At 38.0% G+C, this 23,152-nt stretch overlaps 1 protein-coding gene across 1 annotated transcript in view; it reads right to left on the bottom strand.

Moving 5' to 3' along the window:
- B3GALT1 (beta-1,3-galactosyltransferase 1) overlaps positions 1–23,152 on the bottom strand; it is a 378,721-nt gene that overhangs the window by 194,169 nt on the left and 161,400 nt on the right. Inside the window, exon 2 of the mRNA XM_034426789.3 lies at positions 13,996–14,147. The gene's annotated coding sequence lies outside the window, so the exon portion shown is untranslated. The remainder of the gene's footprint in view (positions 1–13,995; positions 14,148–23,152) is intronic.

Raw genomic sequence — 23,152 nt, 5'->3', positions numbered from 1 at the left:
GATTTGTCTGATTACAATGTAATAATCCCTCATCATTGGTAACTATTATAACATTGTAAAATATTATTCAGTAAACTATAAAAATTCACAAACCTAATTGAAAATGCTAGTTTAGCATAATTCCCACAAGCCATCATTCTTTAAGATTGTAAAATGAATTAGGTTCTCGTGGAGCTATTAATTGATACTGACAGCAATAACCACTCGAATGAAACTCCAATTATGAGCAGCAATTAATCACTTTTACTGTCATCTGTAGTGTCAAGCAAAATTCAATAAAGTTCTAACCACTAAAGTGAGAAAGGGCGAGAGAGAGGAAGGAAGATAACTTTTCTGACCATATTTCATTTTTTAATAAAAAATTTAAGAAAAAATACATTAGAAAGTTAAAAACTAATACAAATTAAAAATAATAGAGAGAAAACAGAAAATGCAGAAAAAGAAGGGAAAATAGAAAAGGAAGAAAAAATAAATGTACAGTAAAGAAAAAACGGTAGAAATGTCTCCTCCCTTCATCACAAGAGGTGAAAACAATTTTAGTAATTTATCACCTCTTAAAATGCAACAAATGATCTCTTCTTTCCATATTCCATTTCTGATTTATAAACAATTCCTTAACTCCTTACAATTCGGTCTTGATCAGCAAAGTCCATTAAAGGATAAATCAATGTAATATTCCTTCCTTTTACTTTTAACAATCTTGATCTTTAATCCCTTCAAATAATATCCTAGAACTTGAATTCTTTTCATTTTCTCATAATTCCCCACCCTAAAGCTTAATGTTATTGGCTGTGTTTCAAACAAAATCCAATGCCTTTTCTTTTTGGTAGAATCATGTCATTTAAAGCATGCTATTTTTTCATGACGAATAGGACATTGGACTTTTTTTTTTAATTTCCTAATACTATATTTTTATCTGATTTATCTGATATATTGACATATTATAGCTCATTTAAAGCCCCTTATATTAAAAAGCATGATGATGTATTTAACGACAAATATAATTTTACGGCAGATAGAACATTTTAAGAAGTCTTCATTATCTAGTTTTTTTTCTCCAATTTAATAACTGTAATTGTAAGGTGTTAACAATGGACATGGCTTATGGTAAGACTGGATTGAACATATTTATTATTAAGAAAAATGACAGGGCTTAAATCAGTAACTTTTGGTCCTTTGGAATTTTTTTTCCTGTAATAGATTATCTGTAGCTAGAACAATTTATAGTAATGATCTACCCACTGTCATATATCTATCTATCTATCTATCTATCTATCTATCTATCTATCTATCTATCTATCTATCTTTCCCCTGGCTCAATTTGATGAAGGGAGGAGAACTTGTGGTTCAGAAGGTTAATTCAACTGCCTAACATGCAGGAAGCCCAAGTTTGAATCCGAGTAAGGGTATGGCTAGCTGATGAAAGCTAAAAGGCTTGAAATAGATCTATACTAGTCTCCCTTTATTTCTTCAGCAGCAAATATAAATTTTATATATATAATATATATATATATATATATATATATATATATATATATATATATATATATATATATATATATATATATATATATATATATATGACAGTGGGTAGATCTTTACTATAAATTGTTACACACACACACACACACACACCTTCAGTCTGGAAGTTTAATTAAAAATGCTTTTCTGTGTGCTGGGGAGTTTCTGGCCGCCCTTTGGTCCTAACTCTGTGCCAGGTGTTTTTAGATCAAGAGTCCCTGGCTCAACGTCTGCTCCTCTATGTCTATTACACAACTTTGCCATCTACAGGCTAAACAAGAAATCAACAGAGCTGAAAAAAGCATTCTAAAATGAAATACATGTAGGAGAGGACCCATGAAATAATATAATATAATTAATATAATTAGTATAGTATAGTATATATAGTACAGTACAGTACAGTACAGTACAGTACAATACAATATAAAACATAATATAAAACGTAACGTAACATAACATAACATAACATAACATAACATAATGAAATGTTCTAAGGCAGCCACAAGATAGTTGATTTAGGTGAGTACCAGTAAATAGCAGCCAGGCCAGGAAGAGATCTTGGGAGTCTGAAGGTATGGAAAGCTTTATCCCAGATGAGAAGTATAGAGGACAAATATAAAGCCAAAACCTATAACCTGGGTAATAGACTAGCTTAGTGTTTCCCTAAATGGTGTGTTTCAAGATGTGTACTTCAAGAAACTCCCGCGTTTTCCCAGCCAACATTGCCATTGCTCAGAATTCAGGCAGTTGAAATCCATACACCTCCCAGGTTGGGAAACACTGGGCGACCTCAACCCCAACCCCATCAATAATGCAAGCAAGAAATCTGAGAAAGCCAAGGAGAAAGAGACCTCACAAAGCTGAAAAATGTATAGATGGTAAGATCTATACATCAGCAGTCCCAATCCCGGCCCTGTGATCAAGTTCAACTGTCGGCAGATGGTGAAGACCAGCCCCAAGGAAGATAGTTCTGTTGGCACTAGACCCAACAGAAGAAGAGTTAAAAGAAAGACGAGACTACACCTGAATGCTACATAGTAATTTTATATTATAAGGAAGTAGAAAGCAATAGATAGAAAGCTATAGAAACAAACAAGGTAAAAGAACTGTAGATAGAAAATAAGCAAGTAAGAATAGGAATCCAACACTTTGGATTCAAATAAAGTGACAGGAAAATAGAAATGTAAGCTAGGACAGATATAAAGAAAAATGGAATAGAATTAAGAAGATTTAAGATAGTCCCTAGGAATAATAGACACAGAAAGGATAAAAAGAATGTAAATAAGCAACTGCCTTTTCTTTGCAAGTAAAATAAACCCTGGCATTGAATTTATCTCTGAAGCTCTGATGGGGTGAAGGATTTAAGACTTAAGAAGGGTCCACCTGGAAGAAAATAAAGCAATTCCTATATGACTAATGGGGCTGCCTTAGCAGGAGAGTTGCTGAATTCACAGAGGTCATCAAAAGGAAGAGGGGAGGATTTTAGAGTATCAGAAGGCAAAATAAAAAAGCTGAAGAGCCCAAAGATACTACCAGAAAAGGGAATCTGCAACCAGTGGTGTGTGAAGGATGTGTATGTATGATCTGTGCTGGGGAACCTCAATAGCAGAATAGGGGAAAAGGACTGATGTTGGCAATTAGAGACAATACTTTGGAAGGATTTGGTGATGATGGGCCTCATCTAAGCCAGGAAGAGAAGAAAAGGCAATGGCCCAGGAAGGTGGTACCACATGAGGTAGATTCTCTGGAGGTCACAGGGGAGCAAAAAATCTAGTAGGGATCAGCAATATCTAACTTAGAGAAGGACCAAAACAAAAAATTAAAAGCAATGAGTATTCTCCATCTTGGGAGGGTCAAATAGCCAATAAGAAGTTAGATTTTTAAGAAAAACTTGAGAGAATTGCTGGTATAAACTGGAAGCCCCATCCTGCACTGTGTTGGATGTTTATGGTCTTGGTAGCCATGGAACTTTGCTATTGACAGTTGTTGTTTTGTGATATTGTATTGCTGTTTTAATCTTCTTATGGAGAAAAGGAAATGTATGCTGCTCAGAACCTCTCTGGACTGTAGTGGCAATAATCTCTTATAAGTACATAAATAAGTAAATTTAAGCAGAGATGAGACCTAGGAGGCTTAGTAGAAGAGACTTAAGAGGGATCTACAAGAGTGGGCTGAATGTGCCAGAGTCACAGTCAACTAGTGCTTTTATAAGCGTACCAGTTATCTTTGAGGGAGGTGGACAGTCAAGAAATGTAAAATATAAATAAACAAATCTTAACAGCCAGAAGGCTGGAAAGGAGCAAAGCAGCATGGCAAAGAAGAGGTATAAAGGAAAGCCTGAAAAATTTGGATATTGCAGTGGGAGGAAGCCAGGTGACTTCTGGCTCTGACTCTGGGTCAGGATGATAGGCCCTTTGGGCTGGCTCTTAGGGTTTTCTTTTTCCTGACCCTTTCTTTGATCTGTTGGTGTTGTTGCAACCACATTCAGAGACAGAAGTGGAAAGAGCAATATGTGGCTCTGGTGGGGATATCAAGCCACCCCAGCAGGTCGAACACCATGATGACCAAGTCCACCTGAGGCAACAGACTGCAGAAATCAGCCCACAGGTAGAGACAGCAAGTGAGATGTAGTTGATAATATCTGGATCTGGAATCAGGATAGATAAGAGTTAACACAGAGGTGAAGGTAGAATAAAATGGTGTCAGACTTCGATGCTATCTCAAAATAAATGAATTTCCAAACTGCCAATCTTTAAGGAAAACTTGTCTTTATTCGGGCACAGCAACCGGATCATGACTCGATGTGGACAAGACTGACCCAATCCCTCCCTTTCCGATCCCCAATTCTCTGCTTCTCATTGGCTATCTTCCAAGTCACTCTCCTGACTTCTTGTCTCATCATTTCACAGGAATGTCTCCCCCCTCCTCATTTCCACGACGACCGGGCTTCAAAGGGATTTAGCAGGCAAAAGTTCAGAGCTTATCTCTCCTCTCTATGCCAGCGCTGAGGCACTGACAAATGGTTTATAGCAGGGGTCTCCAAACTTGGCAACTTTAAGACTTGTGGACTTCAACTCTCAGAATTGAGGGGGCGTGCATAAGCGCACCAGCGTGCCTACCGTCCCTGTCCTAATGTTCCCTTATTTTTGTATCCATTTCATGTATTCATAATTATGTTTATACTTATATCTGTTATCTAATACATGCTTGACGAAAATAAAAATAAAATAAATAAAGAATTCCTCAGCCAGCTGGCTGAGGAACTCTGGGAGTTGAAGTCCACAAGTCTTAAAGTTGCCAAGGTTGGAGACCCCTGGTTTATAGGAATTGTACAATAAAAGAAAGTAAATATATTCAAAAGTTGTAGATTGAAGTTAGGCAGATAAAAATAAAAGTCAAAATAGAAATAGAATAGAATTAAAGTAGCTTATAGAAATAGGAGACATGTGATAGAGAAACTGTAAATAAGAAAAGGACAGATAGTCTTTCTTTTATAATGAAAAACTACCGGTACTTATTTTCTAATAAAACATTTCCCCTTTTTAAAATGGAAGTTTACCCATTGTGGGTAAAGTTGAATCCTTCCACCTTTGTGCGTATAACAGTTTTGCTGCATTTATCATATATAAAAACAAAGTTCCACATTTTTTCCCAGCTGCTCATCCATCAATCCCTAAAGAAAAGCCTCTATTTCAATTGGATATGATTCAATTTAGATCTTCTGTATTATTACCGTATATGTATTTGATGATATGACTTTTTTACACATCCACCAAATGTGCACCTACAACAACAAAAATCCTTTTTTTTTTAGCTAGTCACTTATATAAGCATTGGAGACTCTGAGGTACACACTCTTTAAAAATTCAGTATCAAGACATCACCTTGATTATTTAAGTGCTTCCAACATTCAATAAATAAAACATCATTATGAATCTCCCACACTAATATACACACTAACTTTTTCCTCCAGTTCAGAGTTCTTACAATGGCCTCCTAAAATGATCTCAGACCAAAAAGAAGTCCTTTGGGGTAGGGGAGGAACTCATTATACAGATAAAATGGAGTATGAAAGGGTAATACTTTTGTTTTTTATTCAATTATGCAAATATTCAGTATTACTTCAACTGCATTTTAATAAAGTAATGGTACACAGACAAGTCTCTTATTTTTCTGGGGATTAAAAGTTGTTGTGGTTGATCTGATTTTGAAAAGCTGATATACTGTAATTGGGTGTTGTAAAACTGAAAGTAAGGCACTAAACTATAGATACCAAACAGGCTGCAATCAAAGGAGTGGATTATTATTTTTTGAACTGATTTCAAGCAACAACCAAACCAATAATCGCAGTTAATTTTTTTCATGCTTAGTTTTCTTCTTAACACACACACACACACACACACACACACACATTAAAAAATGTTTTTCATTGTTCCAACATCAATTTTGAATGCTATCCTCAAAAGAAAAGAAAAGAAAAGAAAAGAAAAGAAAAATAGCAGAAGGATTGCTGGAATTTAATCTTCTTAAACTTGAACAAGGCAGCTTTATTATCAGAGCAATTGTCATTTTCCATATCATTTGAAATCTTTCATATTAAGCTCACAAGCATATACACACACTGAGAGACAAACATGGACATTTTAACTGTGCAGCTTTCATAGAAGTGCTTGATGTGATCGGTCAAACATCCGTTTTCTTCCATACATTAAAAAAAATAATAATGGAAATGCAAATACAGAGAAACCAGACATAGCAAAATTCAGGAACTTTAGAAGAAATTGGAATTCTTCTTTAACTGGCCAAGTGGGCTAATGGGGCGATGATAAAGTCTGATCTGGACACAGAAGCAGCTCAGCTCTTATTTAATTTAGTTTCATATATCGCTGTCCAGCCAGTTCAGGGACACAGGATTTGCACTGTTGCTAGGTGAGTTCAGAGGCTAGAGAAATTACCCACTTTCCTCCCTGAGCTTTGCTGCAATTAGCAGGACCTTCAGCATTCATCACGTGCTTCATTCTTTAGTGTCCTGCCCCTGGGTACATGCACCATTGTGAGCTTGTGGCAGTTAATCCATAAAAATGGCTCTGTTTTTGCCTTGTGTATAAAATCCATCTGGGTTATACCCAGGGGTAGGTTCTAAATTTTTTTACTACTGGTTCTGTGGGCATGGCTTATTTTGTGGGTGTGGTTTGGATGTCATGTGACTAGGTGAGCGTGGCTAGCTGATCAGAGTCATTTCTGGAAGGTCCTCGCACTTACAACCAGTCCTCGCACTTACGACCCGACTCATTTGTTTGCTTTTAACACTGATCAGCTGTAGGATGGCCCTTTGAAGCCCCGCGGCAAGAGTTTAAACAGTTTTTTTCCCTCTAGGCATCAGCTGGGACTCAGGAGGCAGCAATAGATTGGGGGTGGGACCAAATAAGAATAATGTGGGGGGGTGGGAGGGTGGGGGGGGAGAACCGGTTCGGTGACGTCATATCGTCACCGCTACTGGCTCGGCCGAACCGGACCGAACCAGGAGGAACCCACCACTGGTTATACCTCCAAGTCTCCCCACAGATGTAACTCACTTCTCTTATTCTGCCAAGAACAGGAAGGGGAAAGTTGATGTCTTTTTGCCTCTTCCATAAAGATGCATCATAAGGGAGCAAATTATGCCAGCAATGTTCACAATTGCTAACCTTCTGAAGGAACCAAGTTAGGGAATTCCTTTTTTTAAGGGATTACTTACATTCATGGGACCCATCAATCAGGGGTGAAATCCAGCAGGTTCTGACAGGTTCTGAAGAACTGGTAGCGGAAATTTTGAGTGGTTCGGAGAACCAATAGTGGAAATTTTGAGCAGTTTGGAGAGCCGGCAAATACCATCTCTGGCTGGCCTCAGAGTGGGGTGGGAATGGAGATTTTTCAATATCCTTTCCCGGGAGTGGGGAGGGAATGGAGATTTTGCAGTATCCTTCCCTGCCATGCCCACCAAGCCACACCACGCCCACCAAGCCATGTCCACAGAACTGGTAGTAAAAAAAATTGGATTTCATCACTGCCATCAGTGAATGACTCTGTTAGGGTGTGTGTAAAAAGTATTTGTTGCTTGTGCAACGAGCAGAGCAGAAACACACAGGGAAGGAGATAAACGTGCAGCTCGTGTGAGAAAAATACTTTATATACAAGATAATAAGCAGTCTCGGTGCAGGTAAAACAGTCCAAGGTCATAAACAGTAATATCAGTCCAGTAATTATCTTCCCTTACCAAAGCAAACAGACTTTAGTAACTCTTGGTATACAGTACCATATAACAATCATCAGAAAGACGCAGGAAGCAACAGGATCATTCAGGAACAATCAGGAACAATCAGGAACAAAGAACGCTTCTCTGCGCTGCTTCTTTATGCACTGTAGCCTAATTACAGGGTTCAGCAAACCCTGATTACGTGGCTCAGTCGTTTCTTAAAGAAACAGATATATTGCCTGACCAACAGGTTAGGAGTACGCTACAAGCTGAACCTAACAGACTCACATTTGGCTCAGAGTGAAACATGGTAATTGCTAATGGAGAGACCGCCATGAGATTTTTCAGTGCAGGAGAAAGCTGTCCTACATAGTCTTCTCTGGATTAGGATAGACATAAATGATAGAACATAGCTGAAGATATACTGCAGCAGGGATATTCCCTAAGCTTGAGAGAACACTGGGGTTTGCATAGCAAGCCATAATTCCCCAAGTGAATTAGATCAGGCATCAACCCTAGGAACGACTTCAGCCATGCTTACTTTTGTTTCATTTCTCAGTTACCACTCTTGTGGGGTAGGAGGGGAGTCAGAAAGTATTGGAATGTGGTGCCTTAAACTGCTAGACAAAACATTGGCCAGCCAAGGTCATGGCAACAAACATCTGCTGTGACGGAGAGGAAAGCTGCTGCCGGACTGATTGGTTAATGTGACCTAAGACATCTGAGGGTTGTGGGAAATTTCTATTCTTTTAAACTACCCTAAAGCATGGGAATTGTTAAGTATTGAATAGATTGGCACAGGGACTAATCAGGAGCCAGTAGCTAGAGCGGGAAAATCAAGCGCGCGTCAGTGGCTGAAGCCGCGGACAGGTCCGGTTAAAAAAGGGCTGCCGTAGCTCACATTGCCATTGTTGTTACTGGAGCTGAATAAAGCTGTTGCACTGCCGGATGTGTCTTGTGTCCTCTGTCCTCACCCACTATTCAACAGGAATTACTTAGAGCTAGCTTCACCTTTCTATGTGCCGATATGATGTACTCAATAAAAGGTCTTTGGAGCCTGACTAAAGCCTCAGAGTCCTGATTCGATTGGGTTCATTACTCGGATCCATGACATCAGGACCCTTAAAAAAAAGAAAGAATCAGGGATGTTAAAAGAATAATCCCTGCAGAGACTTAAGGCACCCCTTTTGCTCCTTAAACTATCTTTTCCAAATCCCAAGAATCGAAATCATAGGATGTAGAATAGATTTGAACCCGGAAACGTTTTTACTAGGCATGAAACCAGAGAACTTGAACAAATCTAATTGGTATCTCGCTCTCCACATCATCATTGCAGCCAGGATCTCGTTCGCGCAAGAATGGAAATCCAAAAATATCCCATCGGAGGCTACGTTAATTGCAAAGTTCATGGACTGTGCAGAAGCAGACAAGCAGAAGTCCAGACAAGTTTACTGGACTTTTGCGAGATAGACAAGAATCGGGGTTATATAGGAGCTGGGACAGATGGTATGCTTGGCTGCAAAAAAAGAAATCTTAAGAAGAATGAAAATATTAACCTTAATGTGAATGTGGGTAAATATTTATAGGAGCATTGCATGACAGTTGAGAATTCTTTCTCCTGGATAAACTTTTCTTTCTTTTGATGAGTTGGCTTAATGGAGGTTTGTACTTTCTCTAGGCAAAAATTGATACTTTAAAACTCTATATGTATTATATTACTCTCTGCAATTCTATCCATATTGTTATACTTTTTTTTCTGTATTTTTTAAATAATTTTCAATAAAAATTAAAAAAAGAAAAGAAAGAAAGAAAGAATCAGGGATGTTAAAAGAATAATCCCTGCAGAGACTCAAATCTCAATAATAACATGGGCCTCATTTTGTGGCTCCATACAGTCTTGGGGGCTGTAAGGGTTGCAAAAGTGTAAATAGGGCATCTAGGTTCATAGGCAATGCGATCCACATCATAGAAATGATTTTTGCTTCATTCTTTTAAATTGCTTCATGGCAGGATTAAATTGGGTCTAAAATAAAGATGACCCACATCTGAAGTCCCAAAGAAGCCAATCAGTATAGAATAGGGTGGCTAATTTGAGACATTCATGTGTTGCTTAATCACACTTTCCAGCAGCATCAACTAGTATGAATAATAATAATAATAATAATAATAATAATAATAATAATAATAATAATAATAATAATAATAATAATAATAATAAAACAACTTTATTGTCATTGTACATGTATACACAGTATACCCATACAACGCAATTCACTTAACACCCGAAGACCAGGTCCAATGCACATAACAATCCCCAAACACATTCCCACCCACCACAAATTCCCCACCCCTAAACCACCCAAGCATCCACACAACAGACCAAGTAATACTGTCCAACAGCTCACTGATGGTGGCCCTTCAGTTCATTGTTGAGTGCAATTATAGCTCTGGGATAAAAACTATTCAGAAAACGTGTGGTCCGAGTTTTAATTGTTCTGTTCTGTTTAATTGTTAACAGTGAGGAATGCTGAGAGTGGTAACCCAGGAACAATCTGAGTTACCCAGTCTTGGTGCTATGAATAATACTGAACTAGCTGGAATAATGATCTCACAATTTAAGATTTTTTTTAAAGAAAAAAATCCTTCCTCATACATAGATGTAGCAATGAAACTAATAAATGTAGTTGCAAAGCAAGAGTAAAATGCGGTCTAATGGTGAACTATTGATAGATGTGGGGAAGATATAAAAATTGACATAAATATACACTAGAATCCATGGTGGAAGCCATCCCCATGCAATAGCCTTACTTAGCAGCTATGTGCAAAGTTTAATCAGATATACAATATTTTGATAGTGGATTAACCTGACCTTTTGAAGGGGTACAATCAGCTTTTTCCCCCTTCATTTTTTAATATAAATCCTTCTCTCTTGTCCTAATTTTGAAATAATTTAAGAATTTTTTCCCTTAATCCATTCTATAAATGTTTTTGTTAATGCTAATTCTAACCAGTATATGTAGATATTTGCTACAGCTGTGCATATGGAGAATCTCTTTTGGAGATTATTGGATTAACATTTTTGGAGATTACTTAGAAAATCTGAGGCACAGTTGTGTTGTAGTTGTCAAAGAGCCAGCTTTGGATTTTTTAAGTTTTTTTAAAGCTCTGATTACACTTGATTTGTCTGAAAGGCTCCAAAATAAAGTAGCTAAAATTTTCTTCTTGTTCAGATAGTTCTAATAGGATTACATTGTCTTTCAGGTACTACGTCTTTAAAGTAATACATTAAATCCCAAGATCCTGCATCTGTTTTCCACAGCTTCTCAATACAGTGCTATCAAAAATTATAACTTTATCATTGTTCAACTCACCATTATATATTAACTTTTTTTTTCATTCTTGATGTATTCCTGGAAAAAATAAATAATATCATGCTACACATGATAGGACCAATTGCTATTTCAAGGAATTTTGGAAAGCTACCTCTAATAATTTATCTAAATTTGTTAGGTTTATATTCTACAGCTTGCTAATAGAATCCTGATTCAGAATTCTGAGCAGAAGGTGTGAATAGGTGAACTATTCACAGTTCTACAGTCCTACAGTCCTGAGATCTTAGCATCTGGTGAAGTAGAAAGAAAAATCAATTTGTCTAACTCTTTTAGTACACTTCATTTTTTCTCAGGCCCCTTAATACAAAACTCAAAGTTGCCATGCAACCAGTGGTGGGTTTCTACCAGTTTGCCCCATTTCGGGCGAACCAGTAGTGGTGGCGGTGGCGGGAGGCTCCACCCACCCGCCCAGACGTCATCACGGACGCTCTGTGCATGTGTTTATATCAGATGCAGAGAAGGTCCTCCATGCTCCATCACTTGAGGTTTTCAAGAAGAGACTAGACAGCCATTTGTCTGGAATAGTATAGGATCTCTTGCTTGAGCAGGAGGTTGGACTAGAAGACCTCCAAGATGCCTCCCAACCCTATTATTCTATGTTCTAAGAATAAAGGAAGGTTTTTCGTTTTTTCAGCAAAATAATATTTTTCTAATACAGGTGCCCAGAGTTAGCTGGAGTTGGGCGGTGCCTAAACTGAATTAAATAAATAGAAAGACACTGCATGAAAAATATATAGAGAGTATAAAGCCTTTCTGACAACAACATGCCTTTGTTCCCTCACTGAGATGACAACAGTCTCTGCAATATTTCTTTCATTTATGATGCCAGAATCAAGGGAATAATAAAGTATTTCTTTTTCATCACATCAAACCAAGGATTTATGTTCTCTACAAGTGCTTACAAGCAATTTTACATGCTCTTATAAGAGGGTAAATTCCATGTAAATCTGTGGAAAATACACATCACAAAGTTACTACCACCTCTCCTTTCAAATTCCTTAATCTCAAACTAGCCTAAATATAATTAACACATGAGCGCTTTTCCATACTTATCACTTGTTTTCAAAACCCTTAAAATTAATTAACAGCTGCATAAAATACATCTCATATAATAAGGTAGTGTAGGATAAGAGAAACTAAGCAGTGACATCTCTGTACAGCTCAGATAAATAATTGCAGAGTTGAATTCTCTGTAACATCCCAACTTTTTCTACCATTATGAAAGGCCCTAATCAGCGGTGGGTTCCTCCCGGTTCCACCCAGTTCCGCCGAGCCGGTAGCGCTGATGATATGACGTCACCGAACCGGTTCCGCCCCCCCACCCCCCGCGTTATTCTTACCTTTTATTTGGCCCCACCCCCAATCTATTGCTGCCTCCTGAGTCCCAGCTGATGGGCTATAAGGAAAAAAACTGTTTAAACTCTTGCCGCGGGGCTTCAAAGGGCCGCCCTACAGCTGATCAGTGGTAAAAGGCAGTTTGGTGACCAGTGCCTGCAAAAATACATGAATAGACCAGTGCCGTGCAAAAATAAATGGGTAGACCAGTGCCTGCAAAAATACATGAGTAGACTGATGCCTGCAAAAATAAATGGGTAGACCAGTGCCCGCAAAAATACATGAGTAGACCAGTGCCTGCAAAAATAAATGGGTAGACTGGTACAACTCTGCAAGCAGTTAAAAACCTGGTAGACCAGTACCTCTGCTAAATCCTAAAGAATTGTCACATGACCATCAAGCCATGCCCACAAAATAAGCCACACCCATAAAATAAGCCACGCCCACAGAACCGGTAGTAAAAATTTTTAGAACCCACCCCTGGCTCTAAATTAAGAACTCTGTCCACAGTTTCTTTTAACTCATATGAGGACAAAGTGGTTGACAGAAAAGCTAATAATAATAATAATAATAATAATAATAATAATAATAATAATAAGAAGAAGAAGAAGAAGAAGAAGAAGAAGAAGTTGAGCGACTGTGGAAAAAGAAATCGTGTGTTGTCCCGATTGTAATTGGAGCCCTTGGAGCAATACCCAAAGGGCTACCCCGCTATTTAGAAATTCTAAATTTGCCGGACTTGAACATTTTGACTCTACAAAAAACCACCTTACTCGGAACAGCTTACATCCTCCGACGATACCTTAACAGTTCCTAGGTCCTTGGTTAGGACTCGAGCTGCTGAGCTATTAACCAGCCTCAAAGGCTGTGAATCTCACTAAAGATTAACCAATAAATAATAATAATAATAATAATAATAATAATAATAATAATAATAATAATAATAATAATTGCCCACAATGACTTATTATAACCTGTCATCCTACAGATGTCCTGGCTTGAAACTGCCAGAATTTCAAAATTTTAAACTTCAACTAGCAATGGGATAGGGTGAGGTGGGAGCCTGGCATGGGTCTGTTGCATGCATCTGAGAAATATGGTTGTGAGACACCAAGTTTTTGTTTGTACTGTTTTGTTTTAGCGTTGGTGTGAGCCAGCCAGAGTTGTTTCCTTAGGATAGGCAGCCATACCAATATTGCAAATACATACATGCATATGCACAGGCACATTATTTTCATACTTGAAGTCCTATTCAACAATTTCCCTTTAGATGTTTATATTTAAAAGCTTGGAAAGAGAGAGTGGAGCTATGGCCATTGCTCTTTCAATGGGTTATTAATCTTCATCCTCCATGTGTTGAGGTGACATCTGCAGTATGCGTTTCAATCTATGTTGTGAAGCTCTTGTCATGGACAGTTGGTGAGCCACACGGAAGGGACCACATGGTGATAGACTTGGTCATGATCATATTCGATGAGGCTTCTATTTAAAAAAAAAACGTATATAACTTACCTATCCTCAAGTTGCTTCTGTTTAAATTTCGGATGTCATGCCATGGCTTTGCCGCATCCATAATGCCAGTAGTTCTTCAACGTCTGCCATACTTGAGCATTTCTAACTTTAATATCAAAGTGGGTTTTGTTGCATGCTGCTGAACCTGTGTGCTTTAAGAGAGAGGAGGGGGGGAGAGATATTGAGATTTCATGAGCTGTTCAGAGGGAACTAGCATATACATTTGCAAAGCTAAACACAATGCATTGAAAATAGGTCCTAATAAATTACTTTTCCAACATACTTGTAAAAAAAAAAAATTAACATGAATGATAATGTTGCTTATTTGCAGGGCTATCCATAAACAAGACATGTTTGTGGGATCAAATTCACTTATAGATATTGTTAGGGATGATTGAGAGTTTAGAATTCAAACTAAACCAACCAGACATAATTTGGAGAACATCTAGCCTTCAAAAAGGGCCTGGTGGCTCAGCAGACTGATAGCATTGTGATTAACACCAGGTGTCTGCAATTACTGTAGGTTCGAATCTCACCAGGCTCAAGGTTGACTCAGCCTTCCATCCTTTCTAAGGTAGGTAAATTGAGGACCCAGTTTGTGGGGGCAATAAGCTGACTTTGTATAAATATACAAAAGTATGAAGGCTATTGCTTAACGCATTGTAAGCCACCCTGAGTCTCCGGAGAAGGGCGGCATATAAATCAAATTAAAAAAAAAAAACCTGGCAAATCCATAGATGTGCTAGGACACATCTAGAACCTCTAGAATTTCCCAGCTGAGCATTCAGTTGGAATACCAACACAACTGGATGATATTTGGCTGAGAAAGGCTGGTTATAATTTGTCAAAGGCAGCTTACAATTTGCCACCTTCACAAGTGACTTTTGAGGTGGGACTAAATTTTTTAAATTGCTTTCTTGTCTTTGGATCTCAGAAGGAAATTCCCCCTTGGTCTGCAGTTCTACAACATATATCACAAACCAGAGACGTTATAATGGTTTGTGAGAATGACTTTGGGAGACAGGGGGAAGAGTCACAGCAAGGAAACCATCAGATAAGAGGCAGCTTACTGCAGGAAAGTGGACATGATGAATGTTTCAGAAGAGATTCTCCTTAATCTCATGGGCTGTAAAAGCAACAGGGGAGACTTGCAATATTGATTTCAGCCTAGTGAGGTAGCCTGGACTGGAAACACAACCAAATGAATAGCAATTCTATTTTATTGTAAAGTTACATTAACACAAATTTGAAAATCTAATAAAGGAGAATGTTTTAGCTCAGGGCTGACATGAGGGTCCTTGGTGCTCTCTGAGTTTGCTTGTTCTCTTGCAGATGTTTCATTACCCAAACTAGGTAACATCATCAGTGCTAGATTAGCACCTAGTTTGAATAATGAAACATCTGCAAGAAAATCCCAAAGGTTGCTTTTTCAAGAGGCAACTGGACTTCCTGGTTTGACATGACTGGACAGAGCTGAAGAAGTTTTTTGGATGAGAAGCGAAATGTCTTCAAAGAAAAACAAGAAAGTCCAGTTGCTTCTTGAAAAAGCACCTTTGGGACAACCATGACCTGGGTGACTGAAAATCTCCACAGACATCTGCAAGAAAACAAGCAAGCTCAACAACCTCTTACTTGAAAGTCTGAAAGTACATCTCTATCCCCAAGCCTTGCTTTTACAGGCCAAGAAATTAGACAGAGTCCTTTCTGCGATATTTGCCCATTACTTCTGTGGGCTAAGCTGTCTCTTCACTGACAGGTCCCGTGGCTTCACTGACTGGCCGTGGCTCTTTCCCATGTACCAAGGTCATTAATTTAATTTAATTTAATTTAATTAATTCAATTTATATGCCGCCCCTCTCCGAAGACTCAAGTTGGCTCACAATACATTTTTAAAAAATCATTATAAAAAACATTTAAAAATTAAATATATTAAAAACATTAAAAACTCATTCACGCCATTCATGGCCGGATCTCGCCAGATCACAAGAGTGAGATCAACGGCCCCAGGCCTGCTGGAAAAGCCAAGTCTTCACCGCTTTACGGAAGGCCAATAGGGTGGGGATGGTCTGGACCTCAGGAGGTAACTGGTTCCAGAGAGCTAGGGCAGCCACAGAGAAGGCCCTCCCCCGTGGGCCCGCCATTCCTACCTACCATTAAAAATGTCTACCACACAGACAGCCAGACCTCCCACACAGAAAGCTACATTAACAGTTTGTGGAATGCTGTAATTATTCATGCCCTGATGTAAATTTGAAGCCTGCTCTGCTTTTCCTTAGAGCATGCCACCTTCTATTAACGCGTCAGGCATTTTAAATGAAAGCAACTCATAATTTGCCTCAAAATGTGTAAACTTCATTAAAAAGCAGCAATTTAGTTTGCCGAAGATTTCTCTCTCTTTCTCCCTGGTTCTTTCCAAAGCTAAGGCAGCATGTGGAAGAGATATGAATAGAGGGATGTTTACTTTGATAAAGGCCCCTGCTTGCTTGCTCTTTATTTCGGTTAGCTTGGAGGGGAAGGACAAACCATCAAAGAGAGAGTCTAATTTACAAGAAGAGAAGAATGCCCACTGTGGACCAGCAGGCTTTTATCATCTTGAAGAAAGGTGACCGGGTTTCAGGAAGACAGATGCACACTGCTCCAATTTACAACTAGAAGGAAAAATCAAGGTGTGTGATGAGGCCCAAGTAGCAAGGAAGGAGCCTTTCCAACAGGCTTTTTCCCGAACAAGTAAATAATTCTATTCTAATGACAATAATAAGATACTCATCTTTAAATTAAGCCTAGCAAGTAGGAAGAGCTTCCACAGATGTTGCATATCCATGCCCTGACAAAGATATAGGTTGTTTTTAATTGTTTATTTTTTTTCCTTTGTATTTCAATGCTTAGCAAAATGAAATGGAAAAGGGGTGAATGTAAAAAAAGGCGAAAGATTTATACGATCTGAAGAGAAACCAGAGTAGGCCGATCTCCTTACTTAATACGGACTATAAAATATTTATGGGAATTTTAGCAGGTAGGATGAAGATAGTACTAAATAATTGGATCCACCCTGACCAAAACGGGTTCCTCCCCGGCAGACAGATTAGAACTAAAATGAGAGTGGTGATGGATGTGCTGGAGTATTATGAAACACACTTTGAGAAACAGCTGGCCTTGGTCTTCCTTGACGCTCAGAAGGCCTTTGACAATCTAAATTGGGGATTTATAAGCCAGCAAATCAAATTTTGGGGGGATACTTTGAGAATGCGATAAAAACAATCTATGATAAGCAGAGTGCAAAGATTATACTGAATGGAGATATGACCAAAAGTTTCTGGATTGGTAAAGGGGTAAGACAAGGCTGCCCACTCTCTCCACTCTTATTTATATTAGCTCTGGAGGTATTGCTAAGGAAAATTAGGCAAAATAACGAGATACGTGGATTGGAAATTAAGAATGAAACTTTTAAGATTCAAGCTTTTGCCGATGATGTAGCGCTGATTATGGAGGACCTGTCAACAACCGGGCCAAAAGTATTGAAAGAATTAGACGAGTATGGGAAACTATCTGGATTCAAATTAAATATGACAAAAACTAAAATGTTAACAAAAAATATCCCAATAAGAGAACAGGAAATATTAGTAGAAAATTTGGGCATCCAAATAGTTAAGAAGATAAAATATTTAGGGATTTGGATTACTGCTAGATGCTCAACTTTAAAGGAGGATAATTATATACCCTTATTGACAAAGATCAAGCAAGATTTGGAACGTTGGGGGAAGTTGCAAATATCGTTTCTTGGTAGAATAGCCACCATTAAGATGAGTATTCTCCCCAAATTAATATACTTGTTTCAAACCACTCCTGTTAGTATTGATAAAAAATATTTTTCGGATCTAAATGGGATAGTAAGGAAATTTATTTGGGGAGGGAAAAAAACGAGAATTGCATTACGGTCATTGCAGGAAAAAAGGAATAAAGGCGGATTCGGCCTCCCAGTTTGGGAGCTATACCATAAAGCAGCCAACTTAGTATGGCTACGAGAGTGGGCCTCATTAAGAGACAAAAGAATTTTACAACTGGAAGGGCACGACCTATTGAGAGGTTGGCATGCCTATCTCTGGGATAAAGGAAAGGGGGCAGTGATATGTTTCCACCGACACAAAATTAGAGATACATTAATGAAGACATGGAAAGAAATTAGGCATAAACATTATTCAAAAATCCCAAAATGGATCTCTACAATGGAGGCAATGATTCATCCAAACACAATAAGTAGAGAGAATATGTTCACCTATCAAGACATTTTAGATAACAGTGGTAACCTTAAACCCAATGAGATTTTAAAAGAGCAAGGGATTCATATTGATTGGTGGCCTTATTTACAAATTAAATCCCGATATAGTAAAGATAAACAGGATAAGGGAATAGAGACGGGGACAAATAGTTTTGATAAGGTATGGCTAGGCAGTGAGAATAAACTATTAGCTAAACTATACTCCTACCTGCTCGAATATGATAGAGAAGGAGAAATATTAAAAGACCAAATGATTGCTTGGGGAAGAAATATCCACTCAAAGATAAATCTAGATGATTGGGAAGAAATATGGAACAGCAATCTTAAACTGACGAGAGCAACAAGCTATAAGGAGAATCAGTATAAGATGCTGTATAGATGGCACCTAGCACCATCTAGAATTGCAAAGATATATCCAAATGCAAGCTCCAAGTGTTGGAAATGCGGCCACGATCAAGGTACCTTCTACCACATGTGGTGGACGTGTCCGGAAGCGAGGAAGTTTTGGAAAAAAATACAAAAATGGATCCAAGAAATATTAAATGAGGATATCAACTTTTTGCCTGAAATTTATCTTCTGGGAGTCCTAAAACGAACATTTGTTAAGGATAAGAAATATCTAATTATTCATATTGTCACAGCCGCTAGACTCTCCTATGCCAGATATTGGAAAGAGAAAAGAGGTCCAACTGAGGAACAGATAGTCAATAAGGTACTGGACTGTGCAGAAATGTGCAGATTAACGTATGTGTTAAACGGAAAGGAGGATTCAGAATTTTACACGATTTGGGATCTGTGGTATAGGTGGTTGCAAAATAAATGCAAAAGTTAATACTTATGAGGAACAATGTACAACTACTAATCAATCCTATATATTATTGTATCATAATTTAGCTATAATTAATTTTATAAGAATTTTTGGACAAATTGTATAATATTTAGATAATTGATTAGATACCGCATTTGTAAATATATAATATGACTACATGTTGCCGAACCGTAAAGTTTGAATTGTAATATATTCTTTATTCAATAAAATTTCATTAAAAAAAAAAAAGGAAAAGGGGTGAATGACTAAGAAAACAAAAGTCAAAGATAAGCTGGGCTCTTCACAGCAATCAATCATATGATTCCTATGTATCTCCCACATATTATTCCCCGGACTTCCTCTCTGGAAATCTCATATACAAAGTCTTTCCATCCTGCCTTCCATTGAGAACCTGTATACTGCATGAGTCAAAAAGAGGGCTGTGAAAATATTTACAGACCCCTTGCATCCTGGACATAAATTGTTTCAACCCTCAAAACGACTCTATAGAGCACTGCACACCAGAACAACTAGACACAAGAACAGTTTTTTCCCGAACGCCATCACTCTGCTAAACAAATAATTCCCTCAACACTGTCAAACTATTTTCTAAGTCTGCATTACTATTAATCTTCTCATCGTTCTCATCACCCATCTCCTCCCACTTATGACTGTATGACTGTAACTTTGTTGCTTGTATCCTTACGATTTATATTGATATTGTTTCCTGATTGCTTATTTGTACCCTATGACTATAATTAAGTGTTGTACCTTACGATTCTTGATGAATGTATCTTTTCTTTTATGTACACTGAGAGCATATGCACCAAGATAAATTCCTTGTGTGTCCAATCACACTTGGCCAATAAAAAAAATTCTACACTATCTATTCTATTTCATGCTTCTACTGGTTGACCTGGTCAAAATGGCTCAAAAGCCAAGGAAAAATGGAAAGAGATATAGAGGAGCCATCAAAAAAAATATAAGAAGTCATACAATGCTTAACAGCAAGACTTTTTTTAATGTTTTGTACAGGGTAGGCAACCTTTGGTGATGGGTGATTTTTTTTCCTCCTCATTCTTAAAAAAAGAATCTTGGGGACTTTTTTTCCTTGCTTGTTGATGAAGTCAAACCTATTCTATGGTTTATGCTATTGTTTTTTGTGCATATCCTGCCAAGAGGAAAAGAAACCGTAGCCCCAATTTTCACCAGAGCAAAGAGAAAAACAAGAAGAAGTTGGGGTCCAGTTGCTCACTTCAATATATATTCAATTGGGATTAGGTTTCAGCTAAGCCTGTATAGCAAAGGCTATGTGGTAAACTGAAATTCTTACTTCAGGGCTGCACCACTGATATATTTATCTAATACAGACAGACATCAATGTAAGGCCATAGCAGTTTGAGAGCATGCCAATGCTTGCAGGATAAATAGGTGGGAAATATACTTTGGTGGGAAAGTAGTTGCGTTCCAAGCGCCTCAACGTAAAGCCTCAACATGACCACAGAAGCGTCTTCATACAACTCCATCAGCTAGGAAATGGAGATGAGCACCGCCCCCTAGAGTCAGACATCATTGGACAGGGAAGATCTTTATCTTTATCTTTACTTTAATCCCCATTCCAGTGGAACTTCCTTCATTAACAAATTAACACAGTTGGAAGGGACCTTGTAGGTCATCTAGTCCAACCTCCCTCTCAAGCAGGAGACCCTACACCATTTCTGACAAATGGCAGTCCACTCTCTTCTTGAAAGCTTCCAGTGATGAAGCTCCCACAACTTCTGAAGGCAAGTTGTTCCATTGGTGAATTGTTTCCACTGTCAGAAAATTTCTCCTTATTTCTAGGTTGAATCTCTCCTTGATCAGTTTCCATCCATTATTCCTTGTCTGGCCTTCGGGTGCTTTGGAAAATAGTTTGACCTTCCTCCTCTCTGTGGCAGCCCCTCAAATATTGGAACACTACTATCATGTCTCCCCTGATCCTTCTCTTCACTAGACTAGCCATGCCGAGTACTTGCAACTGTTCATCGTATGTTTTAGCTTCCAGTCCCCTAATCATCTTGGTTGCTCTTCTCTGCACTTTTTCTAGAGTCTCAACATCTTTTTTATAGTGTGTTGACCAAAACTGGATGCAGTATTTCAGGTGTGGTCTTACTAAGCGTTTATAGAGTGATATCAGTACCTCACGTGATCTTGATTATAAACACATTGTGAGTTGCCTTCTAAAAGGCAGAATAAAGTACTACAGTTAATGCTTCTTCTATTGTACTACAATAGTCTGCTGTTCTTGTTTTCTTTTATGGTGTTCTTCACTTTATTGTGGCTATAACAACATATTTTTACTGAATTCTGTTTCTTCCCTTTGTCAACATTTTGTGCAATACCCACCTGATAAACCACTGATTTATGGCAGCTCATAAAGAGATGAATTGAACGAAAAAGCCATTAGTTTTTTGTTATAGTAGTAGTATTTCTATTATTTGATATTACTATTTTAATCCAAATGATACACTTGTAGTTGACGTGATGCTTTTTAGTTGTTTATTTGTCCATTCTCCCGCGCCCTCCTCCAAGATTCTATTCTATTTGTTGATTGTCTCTGTCATCAGAGAACATTTTGCTATGCTCATATAAATGAGAGTTATGCCATTGAGAACACATTGTCAGGCATATTCACAGCTACCTACAACTTTCTGGTGCAGCCCTGGCACATATTCATTCTTCAACATGAGAAATGAAGGATTGAGTATTGGATGCGTAAGCATATCCTTTTTGAAAAGGGATGATAGTAGTGACAGAAGAATGCTGATTATCAGCAAGAAAGAATAAAAGATGAGAGCATCTGGCTTACAAAGCTTTAATTTCTGAAGCAGGGAATTTCAATAAAAATATTAATATTAATCACCAAAGATTGTGAAGTCTTTGGATAATTTTAAATTCATCTGTTTGAATATATATGCATGCTGAATAGCTGGATGAAAGAAGAGAATACTTAAAAATATTGGACAAAAAAACATTATAATTTGGTATGTTCTTCTAGCCGTCTTCTAATAGAACTCTGTTAAAAATATAAAAGGAAATTCTGTGTTTGTATGAAAAAGAGTTAATTTTTGATTCAAGATATGGTGATGATTTTCTGACTTCTGACTAATCAAAGATACTTCTCCAACTCTATTCCATGGGCAGTTAATTACCAGAGGTCCAACTTTTTAAACTGTTCACTCTAATTCTGAGAGTGGGGTATATAGAGGAACAAAATACAGGTAGTCCTTGACTAACAACTACAATTGAGCCCAATATTTATGTTGCTAAGTGAGAAATTTGTTAAGTGAGTTTTGCCCCATTTTACAACTCTTCTTGCAGCATTTTTTAACTGAATCACTGCAGTTGTTAAATTAGTAACATGACCGTTAAGTGAATCTGGCTTCCCCATTGATTTTGCTTGTCAGAAGGTTGCAAAAGGCCACCTCTTAACCCTAGGACACTGCGACCATCATGAATGTGAGTCAGTTGTCAAGCATCTTAATATAAATCATATGACCATGGGGATGCTGCCACAGTCCTAAGTGTGAAAAATGGTCATGTCACTATTTTCATGCTGTTGTAACTTCAAATGGTCACTAAATGAACTGTTGTAAGTCAAAGACTACCTGTAATTGAAAGGTCTGTCCACCCAGACAGACACAGGCCATTTTTTTTTTTTTTTTTTTTTAATTTGATTTATATGCCGCCCTTCTCCGGAGACTCAGGGCGGCTTACAGTGCGTTAAGCAATAGCCTTCATACTTTTGTATATTTATACAAAGTCAGCTTATTGCCCCCACAAACTGGGTCCTCATTTAACCTACCTTAGAAAGGATGGAAGGCTGAGTCAACCTTGAGCCTTGGAGAGATTCGAACCAGCAGTAAATTGCAGGCAGCTGTGTTAATAACAGGCCATAATTGTCAACTCTGAAGCTGGCCTGATTGAGGCCATCTTGGGGGCTTCAGTGTTGCCACAGAGGTTCTGAGGGATGGGGGGAGGGGAAATTGTGATAGCTGGGGTTTTGTAGCCAAAACAAAATAGTTTCCCTTGAG

Source organism: Pantherophis guttatus, chromosome 1 (assembly GCF_059756535.1).
Source record: "Pantherophis guttatus breed Tessera chromosome 1, ASM5975653v1, whole genome shotgun sequence".
In the NCBI taxonomy this organism is placed as follows: domain Eukaryota; kingdom Metazoa; phylum Chordata; class Lepidosauria; order Squamata; family Colubridae; genus Pantherophis; species Pantherophis guttatus.
The sequence above is the reverse complement of the archived record's forward strand: the minus strand, read 5'-3'. Positions and strand labels throughout refer to the sequence as shown.